Source organism: Ylistrum balloti, unplaced genomic scaffold, assembly GCF_031769215.1.
Source record: "Ylistrum balloti isolate Yb309-2 unplaced genomic scaffold, AGI_CSIRO_Ybal_v1 Utg370230, whole genome shotgun sequence".
NCBI classification, from domain to species: Eukaryota; Metazoa; Mollusca; class Bivalvia; order Pectinida; family Pectinidae; genus Ylistrum; species Ylistrum balloti.
This window is the reverse complement of record NW_026782190.1, coordinates 1,936,842-1,949,775: the sequence shown is the minus strand read 5'-3', so window position 1 is coordinate 1,949,775 and position 12,934 is coordinate 1,936,842.

Genomic DNA, 12,934 nt, shown 5'->3' with positions numbered 1-12,934 from the left:
TTTACACGAAGAAAAGTGTCGACATAACACCTTGAAACATAAAGGACGAGCTCGAGTTTACGTGTAAAATGGCGGATACGGAATCGAAGCCAATGTAAATGTAAATGGAACTTATTTAGGGTGGTTACCGCAATAGCTCAGTCGGTTTGGGCGTCGGCCACGTAACCTCAGATGAAGATTCAAGATGCGTGGCTCGACGCTCACTGCCGGTTACTTGTGTTTCTCAGGAAGCTGAGGACAGACCGGTCTTGGGAAAGACACTTCATCCAGATTGCGCTTGATGACATGCGACGGGCCTCCTGTATGTTGTTCAGTGATGTAGCCACCAACCACTACAAAGACCGCCATAAATTGACCCTGGCTGTTCACGGGGCGATAAACACAAACAAACATATAAAAAGGAATTTAGGGTACTGGTTTATCGTGTTGAGACGGGGTGTCGGGCATTAGTAGGTCACTGTGGGTAACTACATTTTACCTTTGACCTTGGAATATATAAAGATTGTTTAGGGACTAGTTTGCTGAATTATTTTTATTAATTAAATCAGATTAATTTAATTTAATAATTTAGGAAATTGGATATAATTTTTATATACGAAATTCAATTTCTAATTTCTAACTGAACATTGTTCCAAGAAAATGACATTTTGGCTTGCTACAGTGACACAAAATGGCAAACGGGTGTGATATGGTAGTGTTACAGAGTACTGTGTCTAAAAGAGAAAAGGAAGAGTTCAAAGAAATTCCTAAAGATTATCGGTTGTCGACGTCAAGATTCCTTTGTAACCTCTTTTGATTATAAAAAAAACGGTCTTTATTTACACCAGGCATTTATTTTTGATAATTGAAATTTTAGATAATGCATGAAATTGCATCACTGTTGACTTATTAGTTTATAATGAGCAAAGATGTTACTAGATATCCATTTTTACGCACAGTTTTTTTTTAAAACACTACATCTGTTATTTTCAGCTAATTACAAACACAAAAGTGCTATAACTTTTACGGCATAGTTAAAGGGACAAGTTAGTCTTGCTCACATACTGATATGGACGTGTTTACCATGCATTTTTTAATTAATAGGGGAACCTTAATCGTAAAACCTACATCTGCACTCTTTAACCCGTGAGCATGCGCAAACTCGGCTGAGAATTGTCAACAAAGATGGCGTCAAAACCGAAGCGACAGCATATGAACCGGACAATTCTCTTAATTTTCTTAAGATAAGTATATTTATGTACCCAAGTCGTTTTATTTGAATGTCAGATATGAAGATAAACTGTGGTATGTTAAATTATTTATCCCAAGATGAAAACAATTATGTCTGTAAATGAGGATATCACCCAAATATCTATAGCACAGTTTATGTTAGGATCTATGTTCCCTATACACTTCCGTATAAACCCATGATACACCTGTACTTACTTATATCGGTGACCCAGACGTGGATAGTAGAAAATGTCACGACTGACATTTCATTGTTGTGTTCACGTTCTCAGCGCGTGGATAAAACATGACTTATATGATAACATAACGTTGTGGAATCTATGTCAAGTGTACAAATTCTCATGTATTGCTGTCTCCTGTCCTTCATATTATCATAGTCGGTTGTAAGAAATTGATGTATTATTTTCCATTAGTTAATATTTTTAGTGTATAAACGTAAGTAGGTATAGGAAAACTCCTGTAAGTATTGACGTTTTTGACATCCACCTTCCAGTTAAGAACCAATACAATAATGAAAACTATCGATTGAAAACAAGGTAGCTATGTACGATATATCAACCACCCACGAAAACGAACCGAATGTGAATATAATATGGTTTATTAATCCGTACAGCTATTTCGGTACACAAGCACTTACCTCGTCTTATACCTATACTGTCACGTGTACTGACGATGAGGCAAATGTCTTCACGAGTTTTCATTTCCTTCCTGCGGGCATAATGCTCCTGAAAGAGAAAGCTTTAGCAAGCCTAGAGCTGTTTATCATGTATGAATCTCAAGGTAATATAGATATTAACATCTCTGGTATGACTGATTTCACTAAGTATACTTTATTTCTTTTCGAACAGTGTGAGTCACGTTGCTATAGTTTTACAATTACATAAAGGAAAGGAGGATGTGCCAGTATGCATGCAACCACCGATTAGTTATCTTAACGAGTCTGGCACCATCAAAGCGATAATATAAAAGTAACTAGGGAGATTTATCGTCAGATAATTACCCAACATAACTTTTATATACCAATAACAACAAATATAAGAAATTCGTCTTCCTCAAGTTGAGATACAGTCCAAATGAAAGGGTTTATATGCAAGCTACAAAATACAGTTCAAAGAACAGCATATCACCTCACAAATGTGCATGTGTTTGAACAATTTCCAACATATTATGGCCACAAGTAAAAGAGTGAAATCGACACATATCTACATAAAAGATCAGTCTGGGTACTCTAATTATGACACCAGACAGGATGTATATATGTCTATGTCTAAGTCTATGAGTAAAATTTCCAGAGTGCTATAGCATACAAAGTCATTAGTTAATTACTTAAAATAGACAGAATTAATGTGCATAACAGTGACGATTTGAGGATGACGTATTTAAGATGCAAATCTATCATAATGTTTTACACGTCTACAGCTTTATTTATCAAATGGTAAAGACATTTTATATCTATTTTTTCCGTGACGATCAGCTTTCCTCCAGCCCGACTTTAAATAAGTGAATTCTTTCTCATTTGCATTTCTCATGCAATATAAAGACCACAATGAGGATGTTTACAGCGTGTTTACCACTTAATAATCTTACAAAAAATCCAATGTGAATTTATTACAGAGTAGTCAAAATAAATATTTAAGAAACGCACTTTTCACCAGCAATGATAAATCCAAGTAAACGCAGTCAGTTGGATCTAAAATGTAAATTAAAAACTAATTAAATGCTATCTGTGGGCATGTTTTCATCATAACAGACTTTCAAAACGTGAAGTATGCTTCCTAATTCTGTGAGACAAAGATAGTGAGCAATGTTTACCTATGAATCAGTTTTCATGTATGAAACAGGAGATTTACGGTTAGAGAGATATACTGACTAGTTTATTTTAAATCATTCGATATCAAAAATGCGTCTTTAGAGTGATTGATTTCTACCTAACGTTCCAGATTTTAAAAGTTTTGGCCTCTGAATCCATGAAAACCATTCATTGACCTGCTGGAAGATGCAGTTTTATTCGTTATCATTCATGTGCTGTAGACTTCGTCAATTTATATCTAATATGTAATTCACCTATCGGCGTGATTGTTGTTAAATAACAACTAGAGATTATCGGCATATCAACGAAATGGTAATTCACACGCGATATCAGTAAAATGTAGGAGAATGTAATACGAATAAACAGAGACCACTGGATAGATGGAGAATAGGACCAGACGTTCCGGATGGACAAGCGTATTTGTCTTATTGACGACTTGAAAAGCGAATACCTATAAAAATAGTGGTTTTGCCGACATTCATGAAATATGTGTATGTTTCGAGCCATTTGATAAAAAACTCAAGTTATATATTTAAGTATAACCTTTTTCTGTTTGATTTATGTAATATATATCACATATTCTGGCCATCTATTCCTTAGTTCCATTTTCACGCCAGCTCTTTTTTATTTGTTCCTATGATTGTTGTTATCATAGTAAGAATGGTGTGAGTAAAATCGAAGATTTTTGATTTGGTGGATGTGAAATACATGCAAGACATCAAGGTATAAATGATGTTTGTAGTTGTTAGTGGAGGGTGAGAACATGCTGTAAATGTACATGTGTCATAATCATTTAAAACGTTTGTTCATAGTAAAGAATGATGTGCATGTTTAAAAGTGTATGAACAAGTGAACTTAAAGTATGAACAATGTGAATGATGTGTGTGGAGAATGTGAACTTCCTTGTGAGAGTGTGAATGATTGTGGGGACCGAGGGCCCTCCTGTTGCACTGTGAAATATATATAAAATGATGTGTGTGGAGAATAAGAGCCCTCCTGTAGCAGTGTGAATGACGAGTGTGGAGAATGAAACCTCTCTTGTGAGAGTGTAAATGATGTGTGTGGAGAATGAGAGCCCTCTTGTGAGAGGACGAGTTTTGTAATGTTATATATGTGTCATTGTCTTGGTCAATCAAAAGTTTTGTTAAAAAAATAACAAAAATGTATTAATAAAAAAGGCTTAACAATATCGAAACAGCTAAACAGTTAATTGGATCAATATTTTGTGATATAAATTCTATAATTATTAAGAGAGACATAGCAATAGATCTGTTCTGTAATGATAGTTCTATTTGGTATTGTATATTGCTGCTGTGAATATCAAACAGCGAGAACTTGAAACCCCAATATTTATGGCATAGATCACAATGCGCCACATACAGACACATGTACACTCCCAAGTAATGACGCATGACGTGATAGAGAGAAGGAAATGCACTTTAAATAAGGAGAGTAAATAAGCTATTTAGTTGTGTACTAAAATATACATGTATATCTTCCTGGGTCTATTTTCGAATCATGACTCATGAACAACATCTGCCTTTCGTCCATGATGTTCAGCATCACAATTTTGAACATAAAAGTGAGACCAGAGTATTTTTGTAGTATATCCTATCGTATGATTTTGACTTTTTATCAAACAATATTACAGACAAAATTATACAATGCACTGGTACAACCAATCCTCTCCCATTCACCATTCTCATGTAGTAACCGACAGCAATCACAACGTTAAATATAACAACCTCAGCACTTAACCAATCACACATCCAACTTAATTATTATCACATAATCCGATTGTTGAATTTTCCATTATGATATTTTGGGTATATGCATAGTGCGTTATAAACAGAAGTGTTTTTCATTGGATACCACAGTCAGAGATCGGTTGTGAAAATGGCTGTCCCCGTTTAATTTTTTTCTCCTTATTTTTACTTTAAACCCTGTCATAATGTAACTTTTCTGAGATACGTGATAAAAGTATCTTCAATTTGCTTTCATCTTATATGAGAGTTCATGAAACTCAAATCTCGACATTTTACTTTTTGCTCGCCAAGTCTAGCAAACATAACTCTGAGACTCGTTTCATAAAATTAAAATAATATGAAACAAAATATACTTCCGCCACTCTCTGAGAGTGGAACGATCGATATCAAAGAGAATAAAGGTAGTTCATCGCATCAAAGTAAATGTCTGCAAATATTCAAACTGTCTTCGTTAGGTGTTTTGTACTCTGAAGCAGAAGATGCTTACTCTTAAGGAACATATTGCCTTATTCTCCTTCTAATCTTGCAGGAGTCTTCTCGAAAATTGTTCTTTTGTTCATATCCTTAAGGAAGATTAGTTCAATATATGTTGTCTGGAACATGTTCTACAACTTCTATTGACAGGTTCAGAGAATGTTCATTTGCCCCCAAGTCAGAGCATAAAACTGCAAGATACACCTTATAATATAGTGGTAATAAATCCAAATATGAACAAACAATTTGATATCCATTTTATTTCAAATTGAAAACTGCTTTAGATCACCTCCATAGTCCTCTCTTATTCGTTACTGGTTATACAATATATCCTCACGAAAATGGCAAAGGGTAAGTGAAGTAAAAAGAATAATTTTGTTTGCGTAATTATTTGGCGTTTAACTAATACTTTGAATTTTAAATGATGTATTTTAATGAATAAAAAACCAGTCTACTATTTTTATTATGTGTGATTATATTTCGCGATATCATCGAACAATAAATCTTTGGTAATACGGAATAAAACGAAACAGCTGTCTCTACTATCCATATGTAATGATATCGAAATACGTTAAGAGCATATTTATGATAAACACAATTAAGTTTTACATTGTGTACATATTTTGTCAATGGTGCGATCTGAAGTTTAAAATATATTTAAAGCATATAATTTAAAGAGGAGTTAATAAAATCCAAATGATAACATAGTTGTGTTTTTCCAGCGAATATGAAAAGCGCCAAAAATAATAAATTGATAATGTTTACCAGGGAATATAAAAACATCAAAATTGATAAAAGAATTTCATTTTACCTGCAATATAAAGCATTCCAATGATGAAATAATAGCGTTTTACCAAGAAATATAAACATATTTAAATGATAAATATTTTTAACCAAATCGCCTTGTTTATTTATGTAATTTTTTTTAAATAACAGCTTAATCTGATCGTAATCACATGTGATGAGGAGTCGGTTTCAGGTGTGTAATTTCAGCAAACGTTTTAATGAAAAGGATGTATATAGTAACATTCCGAACTCAGGACCATTTTCAACAATTAAAATATTGTTGAACATATGCTATGTATAAATTAGCATTTACAAGGGCACAGTGTTTTGTTGATAATACGAAATATGATATATGCAAGTTGTGTCTTAAGTAGTATTTATAATGGTACAGTAGTATTTCGATTAATAGAACTTTATATATGTCACACTAATTAGAAAAGCAGTTTATTGTGTCGCCTGCAGAGCTGGCGGACACTTAGGGATCACTTTGTCTGTCGTCACGCGTCGTCGTCGTCGTCGTCCGTACGAAAGTTTTCCGGACTTTTTTCGGTAATGCTTTGAGTTATCAAAATGAAAATTGGCATATGGCTTTTTGTTGCAAGGGTACAGATTAACTTTGATTCCCGGCTCTCTGTGACCCTTTTTGGCAGAGTTATGCCCCTTTCAACTTAGAAAATTTCCTGGGAATATTGTTTTCTTGACTTTCTTTGCTATATGCTCTCTGTGACCCTTCTTGGCTGAGTTATGCCCCTTTGAACTTGATTTCTCAGGATATTGCTTTGCGCAGTTTTCCCTTTATGCTTCAAGTTATAGAAATGAAATTTGGTATCACAACTTTATGATTAATCGTTGCACATCCAGTTTGATTTCTGGGTGACCGTGACACTTTATGCAGGTGACACATACAGTTCCCAGGAACTTTTGTTTAACCTGTTGTTCATCACCCTGTGAACATATAATATTATTTGTAGACGTTATCTCCTAGAAGTTGTGGGTATTTAATCGAGTACTAGATGAGGGGCCAGTTGAACGATATCCACGGCAATTAAACTACCTAACACATTGATACAGACACCACGGGACAGGACAGTCCTTGATGTTCTTGATGTCAGATTTAAGAGAATCAAACACAGACCGTATTGGAATGGAATCTCGCTCATCAGAGTATCACCAGAGATGGTATTATTAGCCCTATATGATGAGGTAATGCTGTATGGTATATCACTGTATGATGGTGTCTATTATCATATTGTATGATAATTGTAATACATATTGTGTCATGGTATGATAAATGTAATACTGTCTTTTAGGTTAATATCGATTAATTAAGCTGTTTTATGCAGTTTAATTCATTGTTAGGCTCTACTGAATCTAAATTATAAAAAGGTGTTGCTCACGTGGGTGTCTTTTGTACAAGGATTGTAAATGTACTGCTGTATAGTATATCATTGCTAGGCTCTACTGAAAATAACTATATTATTTTAAAAAAGTATTAATCACGTGGGTGTATTTTGAACAATGATTGTAAATGTACTGTTGTCTAGTATATCATTGTTTGAATGTAATGATTTTATAATCCAGTAACTTTTCAATTATTTATTAGTATATTACATTAATTTGTGCGTGTATTGCTGTCTATCACAGCATTGTATGCAAGTAATTATATGTTATACCATTGCATGAGTGTAATACTATTCATTATATCGTTGTACGAGTGTTTTAAGATACGTGTTTTACTTGTTGTTAAATCGTATGAATGTGACACTGTCTATAATGTTATCATAATATTTATTTTAAATTGTGACCAATTGTTGTGCACGTGAATGTGCCTTCTTGAACAAACACGTCTGGAATCTTTAATCTTAATAATCTGTCTAGAGTAAGGAGCCGCATTGGTTGAGTGGTTAAGACAACGTCTACTAACAGATGAAGTGGAAATATGCTCTTTCCAAGAAATATCTTGTTACTGACAACAAATGAAGCCACTTGACTATCCAAAAGGTTCAGTAGATTAACTCTTATCGATACCAACGGATTCATTTTATATTATTTTCAATATTTTTTTTATCTGATGACGTAATAATTTTAAACGTGTTGTTATATGTACTGTGAGGAGCTTTCGGGGCCCCAACCCCGGAGGTCCTATTTGGTGGGAATAATAAATTAATTTTAGGAAAAGAAAACGTCTGACTGTCTTTATCATTAGCCCTCCACCTCACGGGTTCGAGACTCACGTGGGGCAGTCACCAGACACTGGATGCAGGTCGGTGTATTTTTTTCTCTCTCTGGGACTCCGGCTTTACTCGATCATCCAAACTTGGCACGTTCTTACATGACCCTGGCTGTTGATAGGACGTAAAGTAGCAAAACACTGTGTAATGTTGAACAAATATAAAATGACTGTCATATCGACAAGTTAAGTCTGCATTACTGTAAGTACATCAATACTGGAGTGACTGCCATTTACGCTATAGATAGTACCCGAATGGTCATTGATGATTTGTATGAGATTTTACAAAGGCACACAAGTGAACAACGCCTTTTCATAATTTAGAGTAGGATACAGTAGAGCCAAACAATGAAGTAAACTCATCATACAGCTGTTTCGTCCTTCTAGGACTCGTCAGTGACGCTACATCATACAGCTGTTTCGTCCTTCTAGGACTCGTCAGTGATGCTAAGGGCCTAAAATTGAGAAAGCCAAGGAGGCGACTAAGGAAAATCCAAAAGGAATCAAAAGAAAAGTCAAAATCTAGACGGGGAGGTGCAGGTTATGGCAAACCTCGAGGACTTAAAGTCCAGCAGCGATGTCTACCACCTGCTATCTTAAAGAATTTAACATGTAAGCAGTATATCCGAGTAAAACAATAAGGACTATTCTATGCAATTTTATAATTTAGATCATCAGCACATGCCAAACCACTAACGTCCAAGACAGTCATTAAAGTCCACGTGTTTACTACTGTTGGCAGATCTATTTAATGGGTCTGTAGTTTTGTGATGTCTGCAAATATCTAACGACACTGATCCAAGAACGAGGTTAAAAATAGTCCATTATTGTAAAACTAAAAAAAATGCACTAAATAGTGTGGCCTTGGCTCTGTGTTACCGAATTATTAATGAGTGTGATCATGCTTACAGAAAGTGCCTCGAGTAGTATGTAGTAAACACATGCAATGTCAGGGCCGTGGTAACACGTGCTTCGTTGTTGGTGTATGATGATTAACGTGTGTTTAGAGTTAGCTAGCAGTTAAGTGAACTAAAACAACCTCTACTACCTCGTGGCAATTGTATACACGAGATCTCTTTTCCTACAAACATCAAATGTTTAGCTTAACCCACTAGTTACTGTCAATAGCATTCGCAATGTTAGGGCATCTATTTACCATTGTCGTCCTCAACACATATTCTTTTATTCACTTAGTTTTTAAGAAAATCATAACGCGGTCGACATCGAAGAATCAGACCCTTGCAATCTAGATAGGTGTTCAAATTTCTTTGCTAATTATTCTTTTTCCATACTCTTAACTCGTTTCATTGATAACATGTTGAAATCGTTTTTGTTGCGTACGACAACAGTTAATGGATCAAACAGTGCTCACTACCCAATTGATCAAACAGTGCTCACTACTCATGGGATCAAAGAGCGCTCACGACCCATGGTGAAAAAGTGTTCATTACTCATGGGATAAAACAGTGCTCACGACCCATGGGGAAAAATGCTCACGACCCATGGGGAAAAAGTGTTCATTACTCATGGGACCAAACAGTGCTCACTATCCGTGGGACCAAACAGCGCTCACGACCCATGGGGAAAAATGCTCACTACCCGTGGGGAAAAAGTGCTCTCTACTCATGGGACCAAATAGTGCTCACTACCCGTGGGACCAAGCCATGCTCACTACCCGTGGGACCAAGCCGTGCTCAAGGCCCATAGGGGAAAAAGTGCTCGCTACTCGTGGGATCAAACAGTGCTCAGTACTAAATAGGAAAAAGTGTTCGCTACTCATGTAATCAAACAGTGCTCACTACCCGTGGGACCAAACCGTGCTCACGGCCCAAGGGACCGAACAGCGCTCACGACCCATGGAGGGAAAAATGCTCGCTACTCATGTGATCAAACAGTGCTCACTATCCGTGGGACCAAACAGTAAGTGCAGACATGAAAATATTGGCACTTGCGTCAAAATGTTAGGAAATTTAACTTTATAAATCAGCAAAAATACATTTAACAGCAAACGTTTATCACATCGTCGATAATTTGAGTTTACTTCAAGCTTCAATAATGAACAAGTGCAGTTTTAATGGAAAGTCTACAAGTATGAAAGGCAGCGCGTTCATTTTGTGTGCCTATTATGCTTCTAACATTACAGTAATTGAGGTCATGCCAGTTATGATATCTTAACTGAGCAGAAAATAAAGGGTCACGATTTAAATGTACTTTTGCTTGAAACCAAACAAACTTCTAGAATTAACGCTTCACAGGATACGGCGTGTATTAATGAATGGGATGTCAGTTACTGTTAATTCCAATGATTCAAAATCGAATCTGCAACTTAAATAATCTTACAAAGTTTTAGATAGTTTGTACACATTTTCAAATATCACATTATGACGGGAAATACCGAATCCTTTCAGGAATGAATTTGGTGCAGTTCGCTGTAAACACGTATTGCCTCACGTGACTGGGGAATGTATAATAATAGTGGCATTGTATAAAACGGGACGACATGTTGTCTGTGTTCGAATACGAAAAACAAATATTTAAAAAAAGACACCACCTTCTACACCTGTTACTATCAATGCCGGCCATCGTGTTCAAAATAAAAATACTTTACAATAGGCCCTTGAATGTGCGGCAAACCACTAGTGTGTGCCATGTGCAAGGAAGTCACGTGTGCCCGAAATTTTGCACACGGTTTGCTCGAAACGTGACATATGTTTTGCTCGGAAACAACAAGGAAATTCTAGTTAGCTTGAGGACAATGTAAAGTTTGATATAGTAGACGGTTCTTTTATATTCATTTGGATTAAAATTTACTACCAGTTAGTTTATGTAATAAAGTTTGAATTAAAAATTTACTACCAATATTTTTTGTTGGGTGAGGATAAGTAACGTACATATACGTTCTGTTACATAAGGAGAAGTCAATCTGACAATGCAGCAAAAAAAATGTAGAAAAACCATGTGTATTATTTTGGCTACAAGCAATACACGTGACATACGTAAGCAAATAAGCATTAATCAATGTAAGTGTTACTTGACTTATATGACATCTTGATATTTTTAAGATTCATGGATACACTTACAAATGCTTAGCAACGTGTATCAGTACTACGTTGTGCAAATAAGTGGTCTGACTGTCCGTAAGTATAATGCATAGTATTTAAAAAAAATTTAGATGCCTAGTGTAATGCTATACATTTATGAGATCTATGAATTTTGTACAGATTGTATCTATCTTTGGTTTGTAATCCTACCTGCATAGTCTCCAGCCGTTACGCAAAAGATTTCGTTTTCACGAAATAGTTCATCAATATGAAAGTCCTTTTCGAAAGGTCCTTTCGGCATAATTTCTATGTTATCAGTTTCAAATAAGAATGATTTCATCTCTGCGATTTCGATAAGCAGTTTCAAAAACATTTTTTCTGATAAACAAGGTAAGCCGACACACGTGTATGAACCTGTACCGCTAATCAAGTAGGCAGCCACATACAGTGCATAGAAATTGCATACGGAAATTGAAGTAGTTTATCTATCGTAACATGAGCTAACATCAAAGTTGAAAAAAAAATCACTGCAAATAAACAAAGTTGTCGTATACAAAACTGTGTAATGCAAATTAAAAAAACTGATACAAGATTGTACACTGCTTAGTAACAAATATATTTCATATCACCATTTGTAGTACAAATGAACGAAATTTGCAAATACAGAGATATGCACTGCTGATCAGCAAAATTTTCTAACACAAAAAAATGTGTACTGTAAATTGAAAGGGTTTTATACAAAATTATGCACGGCTCATTAACGAAGTTTTTTAAATACTAAATGACATTAGTCCGAAGGGTTCTGCGAATATATACTCAATTTCATTTTGTCTTGGTCAAAATTCCTCTCTATGTAAAAACGCCAAATTTAAGCAACTCGTACATGGAATGGCATTCGGGCAATGTTTTATATAACTTACAACAGACCGATATCTATAAATGATACACAGATGAGAAAGATAAAACACTTTTCTATTGACTTGAATTGTGTCAAAGCAAATATTGCAGAGAAAATGTTGTATACTAAGTATTTTACACACAACTTTACTTTTCATCATATTTCCAATGGCTGCCACTATACAGATTTTCTCTAGACTTGTCATTGTAAACCTACCAAAAAGTAAACTCTCGCGTGATCAGCGAAAATGGAAGGTTCACAACGACAAATCTATCAAACCGTGGACAGATGGTCATAAACCTTCGGCCTATATCAAAATGTGCACTGCTATTCAACAAAGCAGTCTTATACAAAATTATTTACTGCCAATAAGCAAAGTTGTTTTATTTTAAAAATGTGATATAACAAATACATATGTTGGCTTATACAAAATAGTATACTAATGATAAATAAAGGTGTCTCATACAGAATAACGTGCAGTGCAAATAAACTTAATTTTTCTTAACAAAGATTTGCACTGCTGCGAAAATTTGTACTGTGTGTTTGTTCGACGAAAAAAGTTGTCTGACAATAAAAATGTGATAAAAAAGGTAATCTGTAACAAAATTGTATACGGCTGATGACCAAAGTAGCCATAATTCCAATCTACATTGTATATACTGTTAGGGCTAGTTACATAAGACCGTTTGTTCTTTGTTCGTG